Below are 7,569 nucleotides of genomic sequence, written 5' to 3' on the forward strand. Positions count from 1 at the left end.
GCCCCTTACAAAACATTAACCCCAGTTCACTCTGAAGCTCATAGATTGAACCACAATAGGTCCCTGCCCAAGCTCCACTTAAATGAATATATTTTGGGCCTTCCTGGCTTAGAGTGAATATCAATGGTAAGTGTTTCTCTTTGAAACAGCAACCTTGAGGGTCTTCCCCTCCCAGCTTGTTTTTTTTTCTTTTTTTCTAATTAAAGTGGTCATCCTTTGACTCAGTTTTCAAAGAGGCCTGTTCACTGAATGGGTGTTACCTCACTCTAAGTGAGTACCCGAAAAAACCTTAGCCTAAAAGGGCCAAGGTCTCCCATTCCATCCTGGGTCATCTCCAGTCATCCTGAAGAATATCTGGTCACTGGATCCAGATGGCTCTGGAGGAGAAGGGGAAGCTGGTGACCTTGCACAGCCCTCCTTCACTCAAATCAAAGTCAACTGCAAGTCATGTCATCATTTCCCTGATGCCAGGATGTCCTCTTTGGAAATGAAGGACAAACACAACCAACAATGTAGAAACCAAGGATCTGAGATATTAAAGTAATTTGTCCATGAACAAACACTTTTCTATTGTCTGAAGTTGCATTAACTTCTTGGAATTTTATGGAATATTCTGGAGAATATGATTTCACCCCAATATTAAGCCTGTATTAATAACTAGCAGCATTATAATGAGGTTTCTCAATGTTGTGAAAATATTGAGCCCAAGGTGATAAATGCTAAATGTTAAATGTCAGTATTAGGTGTCAGCATCAAATTCCAAGGATCTTACCAGAAAAAAAACATATTAGCGACTTTAATACTCAAATGATTGACAAAAGTTATCAGAGAAATATATAGCTCTTAAAATACCCAGAGGTTAAAAAAAAAGGTAAGAGGAATAGAAAAAAAATCCTCCCTACCCAGTGTCCCAGTCTGGCTCCAGACCTAGCTCCCTTCAGATGGTACCAAGGGCAGGAAAGAAGCAATAAGGCTATTAGATCATCAAGCTACAGAGAGTATTGGGTATGAGTAAACCCCCCAAAAACCATTTAGTGAGACCTGTGAGGAGCTAGATTATGACCTTAGTTTTCAGGAGATGAGAATTCTCACCATTGAGATTACTTTTCTTTATTGGGGCTGGGTAGAAAAAGGGTGAACCTAATCTTCAATACTATCTTAAATTGTTCTGCAATCACCCCTGTTAGAGATGCACCAGCAAGGGCTTCCCGGCAAACACCTGTACTCTCCTGCCCTCTACTGAATAAGGAGGGTGGTTGTTGCCCTTCATTCTCAAAGAGGACCAAAATGACATCACTATGTTTGAGTCAAGTTTTAATGTGTCTGACTGGCTGACTAGACCAATACAAGCTCGGAATATTCTACCACAGGTTGAGTACAAATAATTTATGTGAACATTTGGGGTGGATTCTCTAAATGTGTTCATCCTGCATTTCCTTTGAACTGTTTCAATTCTGCTTTGATCATAGAGCACAGTACCTTCTCTGACGTGGGCATATGATGCTGTGGCAGTGTCTCCCATGTCACATAATCAATTCCAAAGTTTTTAAGAGAAACCTTGAGAGTGTCTTTGTATCGCTTCTTCTGACCACTATGTGAATGTTTGCCCTTTCTGAGTTCCTCATAAAACAGTCTTGGGAAAGTGTACGATTTGCATATGAACAATGTGTCCAGCCTATTGCACTCTCTGAAGCAGAATTTGAATGCTTGGCAGTTTAGGTCAGGTAAGGACCTCAATATCTGGTACCTTATCCTGCCAAGTATTCTCCAGAATCTTCCTAAGACAATTCAAATGGAAACAATTCCGTTTTCTGGCATAGTGCTGGTATACTGTCCAGGTTTCACAGGCATACAACAGAGCACAGTGGCTCTGTAGACTTTCAATTTGGTAGTCAGTCTAATACCTCTTTTCTCCCATACTTTCCTTCAGAGCCTTCCAAGCACTGAGTTAACTCTGGCAATGCACGAGTCAACCTCATTATTGATGTGTACATCCATGGAAAGTACACTGCCACAGCATTACAGAAAGTACATTATCCATAGCAATCAAAACTCCATTTGCTGTAACTGCTGATTCCATGCATGGATGGTGTGATGGTGACTGATGGAGCACCTGTGCTTTCTTGGTGTTAATTGTTGAGCCAAACTTAGCATAAGCAGCAAATAATTGATCCATACTTTGTTGCATCTCAGCTTCAGAGGCTGCATTGAGTGCACAATCAATCATCTGCAAACAAATCATGAACCAACACTTCCTCTCCTTTGGTCTTGGTTTGTAATCTTTTCAAGTTAAAGAATTTACCATCAGTAAGGTGGCTAACTTTGATGCTATGTTCATCCTCACTGAAAGCATTTGACAACATGGCTGAAAACATCATGCTAAAAAGCATGGGAGCAAGTACACAGCCTTGTTTCACTCCATTGGTAACTGGGAAAGCACAAGAACATTGTCCATTATCTAGATGCAAGCATGCATCATGAAACTGATGTACAATGCTGATTAACTTTTCCAGGCAACCAAATTTTGACATAATCTTCCATAAACCCTCACAACTGACAGTATCAAAGACCTTAGTTAGATCTACAAACGTTGTGTACAGACCTCTGTTCTGCTCCTGGCATTTCTTCTGGAGTTATCAGGCAGTGAGCACCATATCAATCATTCCTCAGCTCAATCTCTTGACATTGTTGGCCTTAGGAGAGGCCAATAGCAGGATATAGAAAAGGGAGTATGCACTAAGAAGGACAGAGAGAGGTGGAGCCAAGATGGAGGAATGTAAGGAGGCACTTTTCTGAGCTCCTCCATGAATTCCATCACTAACCTCTAAAAAGTGAATCTAAATGGATTTTAGAGTGATGGAATCCATTGGGAAATGGAGCGTGGCAGATTCCCAGTCCAGGAAAGCACCCACATAGGACTGAGCAGGGGGAGCATGGAGCACACAGGGGCTACGCTAGCTCAGACCTGAGAGCAAAGCACTGAAGAGTGAGAGTGAGTCCCGGCCAGTGGATTCATCTACCCCAAGGGCGATTTGCAAACATCTCACCATCTCACTGCAGGAAGGAGGATTGGTTGGAGCTAGGTAAGAGAAAGCACAGGGCCTGAAGCAGCAGCTTCTCCTGGGGCTATCATCAGGCAGCCTGGAGGTTTAAAAATCACCTATCTGAACTTCTGGGAGCCAAGATGGTGGAGTAAACCTTAGCTACTCTAATCCCCCTCCCTGACCCTGAAAACCCAGAAATTAATGCTCCACCCAGTATAAAATGTTGAGAGAGTGGAAGCAGCTGCAGGCCTGGGAGCCCTAGAGGAGGAGTGTGACTGAAGCTGTGCTGAGCCTGAAGTTAAGGGCTGGGGAATCCCAACAAGCCCCACTTCAGCTGACCAGCTGGAGATCCCAAAGCGGGAGGGGGGGGGGGTGAGATTCAACAAGCATTAACACCAGAAGCCCAGGTGTGCCTTAGTACAACCAGGGGAATCTGCAGACACAAGTGCTGTGGGCCACCAGCTGCTGAGCCTGCCTGAGCTGTCACCCAGGGGCACAGAGGGGGAAACCTGAAGTGGCTGTACTACCCCTCCCCCATATGTTACTCTGTGAGCCTCAGGGTGACTCAATGGAAACACTGAGAGTCTTGGCTTTGGTCTCAGTCTAGACACCCAGAGGCTACAGAACACAAAGTCAACAACCAAGCCCTTAGCTCCCAGCCTGAGAAGTGTGGGTCAGAGCCCTCCGTACTTGCCCTCCATACTCCAGAAGCAGAAATCCATTCTAAAAGTCAGGAAATAGGCAATCACAATGTACGAGAAAGAAACTGAGAAACCAAAAGGAAGAACAATCCAATCCTATTATAGTGAGCAAGAACAATCAAATTCAGAGGACAACATGGATTCTATACTCACACCTGAGACCACAGAAGAAAATATGATCTGGTCTCAAGCCCAAAAGCATTCTTGGAAGAGCTCAAGAAAGATTTAAAAAGCCAAATTAGGCAGATGGAAGATAAATTGACCAAATAGGAAAAAAAAATCTCACTGAAGAAACCAAATCCTTAAAAAGTAAAATTTGTGGACTGGGATGGGAGGTTCAAAATCTAACTGGAGAAAATACTTCCCTAAAAAAGGAGCTTCAAAAACTAACCAAGGAAAATAATTCACTAAAAATTAGGATCAGTCAAATCAAAGCTAAGGACTCTATGATGGATCAAGAATCAGTCAAACAAAACATAAAGATTGAAAAATTAGAAAAAAGTGTAAAATATCTTATTGGAAAAACAACTGACCTGGAGAACAGATCCAGGAGAGAAAACCTAAGAATTATTGGTCTTCTAGAAAGCCATGATGAAAAAAAATACTCTGGACAACACCCTCCAAGAGATTATCAAAGAAAACTGTCCTGAGGTCCTAGAATCAGAGGGTAAAATAGTTATCAAAAGATTTCATCGGACTCCTCCTGAAAGAGATCCCAAATTGAAAACTCCAAGAAATTTAGTAGTCAAATTCCAGAATTACAAGGTCAATACTATAAGCAGCCAGAAAGAAACAATTTAAATATTGTGGAACTACAGTCAGGATTACACAGGACCTAGCAGCTTCTACATTAAAAGACTGAAGGGATTGGAATTTGACATTTTGTAAGGCAAAAGAGCTTGGGCTGCAACCAAGGATCAACTACCCGACAAAACTGAGCATAATCTTTCAGGTAAGGAGATGATCATTCAATGAAATAAGGGACTTCCAGACTTTCCTGATGAAAAAACCAGAGCTCAATGGAAAATTTTATCTCCAAATACAAGACTCAAGAGAGTCATACAAAAGTAAACAGGGAAAACACACACACATACACACACACAAACACACACATGCACATAACTTGTGATTCAATAAAAGCAAACTGTTTACATCCCTATATGGAAAACTGATACCTGTCAATATTGAGATTTATATAATCATCACAACAATTAAAAGGCATATACATAGATAGAGGGTGTGGGTGTAAATGAATGAATCTGATGATAAAAAAAACCTTATTAAGGACTACAAAGGGATTATAAAGGGAGAAAAGAAAAGGATGGGGCAGAAAAGGGTAAATTATGCCACACAAAGAGGCCTAAAAACATACTAGAGGGAAAGAAGGGAGGGAGATGAACATCATATGAACCTTATTTATTCTCATTAGTTTTGGTTCAAGGAGGTATCAACATAATCAGTTAAGTTTAGAATTCTAATGTGAAAAGACACAAAAACTCATTATAATAGAGGGGAAGGAGGGAGGGAGAGGAGCACTATATGAAATTTACTTTCATCGGTTTGAGTTAAAGGAGGGAATAATATACTCTGTTAAGTATAAAAATCTATTGTGCTATACAGGTAGTAGGAGGGGTAAGGGGGATAAAAGGTGGGGTGGTTAAAAGGGAGGGAAATAGTAAGGGGAAATGGTAGGTAAAGAGAGGGGGTTGCATAGGGAGGGAATACTGAGGGAGGCAGTGGTCAAAAGGAAAACTCTTGACAAGGAGGGAGAAGGAAGAAATAAAAACATAAACAGGGGAGGGGATAGGATGGAGGGAAAGACACAGATAGTAATTATAACTGTGAATGTAAATAGGATGAACTCTCCCATAAAACTGAGGCATATAGCAGAATGGATTAAAAACCGCAATCCTACAATATGCTGTCTACAAGAAACACATTTGAAACAAGGGGATACACACAGGGTAAAGGTAAAAAGCTGGAGTAGAATATATTATGCTTCAGCTAAAGTAAAAAAAAGCAGGGATAGCAATCCTTATCTCAGATAAAGGAAAAGTGAAAATAGATCTGATTAAAAAAGATAAGGAAAGAAACTATATCCTGCTAAAAGACACCATTGAGAATGAAACAATATCATTACTTAACATATATGCACCAAGCAGCAGCATCCAAATTTCTAGAGGAGAAGTTAAGGGAATTAGAGGAAAAAATAGCAAAACTATACTAGTGGGGGACCTCAATCTTCCCTTCTCTTAACTTGATAAATCTAACCTCAAAATACACAAAAAAAAGTTAAGAGAGGGTAGATATGATAGACCTGTGGAGAAAATTGAATGGGGGATAAAAAGGAATATACCTTCTTCTCAGCAGCACATGGCACATACACAAAAATTGACCATGTACTAGGGCATAAAAACCTCACAATTCAGTGCAGAAAGGCAGAAATATTAAATGCATCCTTCTCAGATTGCGATGCAATAAAAATTATATTCAATAAAGGGCCATGGAAAGATAAACTAAAAACTAATTGAAAACTAAATAATTTAATCCTAAAGAATGAGTGGGTCAAACAAGAAATTATAGAAACATTCAGTAACAATTCAAGAGAATGACAATAATGAAACAACATACCAAAACTTGTGGGATGCAGCAAAAGAAGTTCTTAGGGAATTTTATATCCTTGAATGCATACATGAAGAAAGACAGAGAACAAGACAATGGTTTTACCTAAAGAAAAGCTTACATAATAAAATTATACAACAAATCAATTAGAAGATGACTACTAATGTTTCAAAAGGATTTTTCACCATTTTCCTCTCAATAAACATCCCTTTGTGCACAGGGAATATAATCTGCTTTGTTGTGCATCATAAATAGGTACTTAGTAAATATTTGTTGAATGAATGAAAGATTTGTTTGACAAGGAATATATTATCCACCCATCCATCTATCTGCCTATCTGTCTAAACAACGAACCCCCTCTCTGGTGGAAATGTGCAAGACTTCTGGAGTTCTATGTAAGATGCTACATTGATGTTCTTACCAAAGAGAGAAGGTTATTCCCTTCTGAACTCCATGTTTAATCTTTTTTTTTTGGAGGGGTTTAGGTAGGGCAATTGGGGTTAAGTGACTTGCCCGAGGTCACACGGCTAGTTTGTGTGTGTGTGTGTGTGTGTGTGTGTGTGTGTGTGTGTGTGTTAAGTATCTGAGGCTGGATTTGAACTCAGGTGCTCCTGACTCCACAGCCAGTGCTCTATTCACTGTGACACATAGCTGCCCCTCCATGTTTAATCTTAACCAATTTCATTCTTGGATAAAAATTTTGCTCTGCAGATTTCAAGGGCAAAAAATCACCTTCCAATAGCCAGTAATCTTCAGGATGCCAAAGTCAGATAATTTACCCTTGTTGTCCTTTTATGTACCTCCTCCCTGCAACACCAAGTAGGTCTATGTTTCTGAGATTATTTCTTTTAGTCACTGGGTATTTTCCTTTCATGATAACATTTTAACTGGATTTCACCTATATACATATATGAGGGGAGTGGATAAGGAGAACATGCTAATTTCTCCTGGTCCCTGAGCCCTCCAAGGGAAGGAACTGGATGGTGGTCAGCTTAATAGCTTATGTGTAGTAGGACATCTAATATTGCTGGAAGGAAGAAAAAAAGGAAGGAAGGAAGGAAGGGAGGAAGGAAGGAAGGAAGGAAGGAAGGAAGGAAGGAAGGAAGGAAGGAAGGAAGGAAGGAAGGAAGGAAAAGGAAGGAAGGAAGGAAGGAAAAGGAAGGAAGGAAGGAAGGAAGGAAGGAAGGAAGGAAGGAAGGAAG

General features: G+C 40.4%; 1 protein-coding gene across 6 annotated transcripts in view; it reads right to left on the bottom strand.

The window, feature by feature from the left end:
* RNASE12 (ribonuclease A family member 12 (inactive)) overlaps positions 1-7,569 on the bottom strand; it is a 54,481-nt gene that overhangs the window by 2,689 nt on the left and 44,223 nt on the right. Inside the window, exon 2 of one of the 6 annotated variants that reach the window (XM_069097716.1) lies at positions 6,377-6,424. The exons of the other annotated variants lie outside the window; for them this stretch is intronic. The gene's annotated coding sequence lies outside the window, so the exon portion shown is untranslated. The remainder of the gene's footprint in view (positions 1-6,376; positions 6,425-7,569) is intronic. 6 annotated transcript variants of the gene reach the window in all.

Source organism: Petaurus breviceps, unplaced genomic scaffold (genome assembly GCF_028583685.1).
Source record: "Petaurus breviceps papuanus isolate PSGF00001 unplaced genomic scaffold, PetGlider_PUasm1.0 37, whole genome shotgun sequence".
NCBI lineage: Eukaryota > Metazoa > Chordata > Mammalia > Diprotodontia > Petauridae > Petaurus > Petaurus breviceps.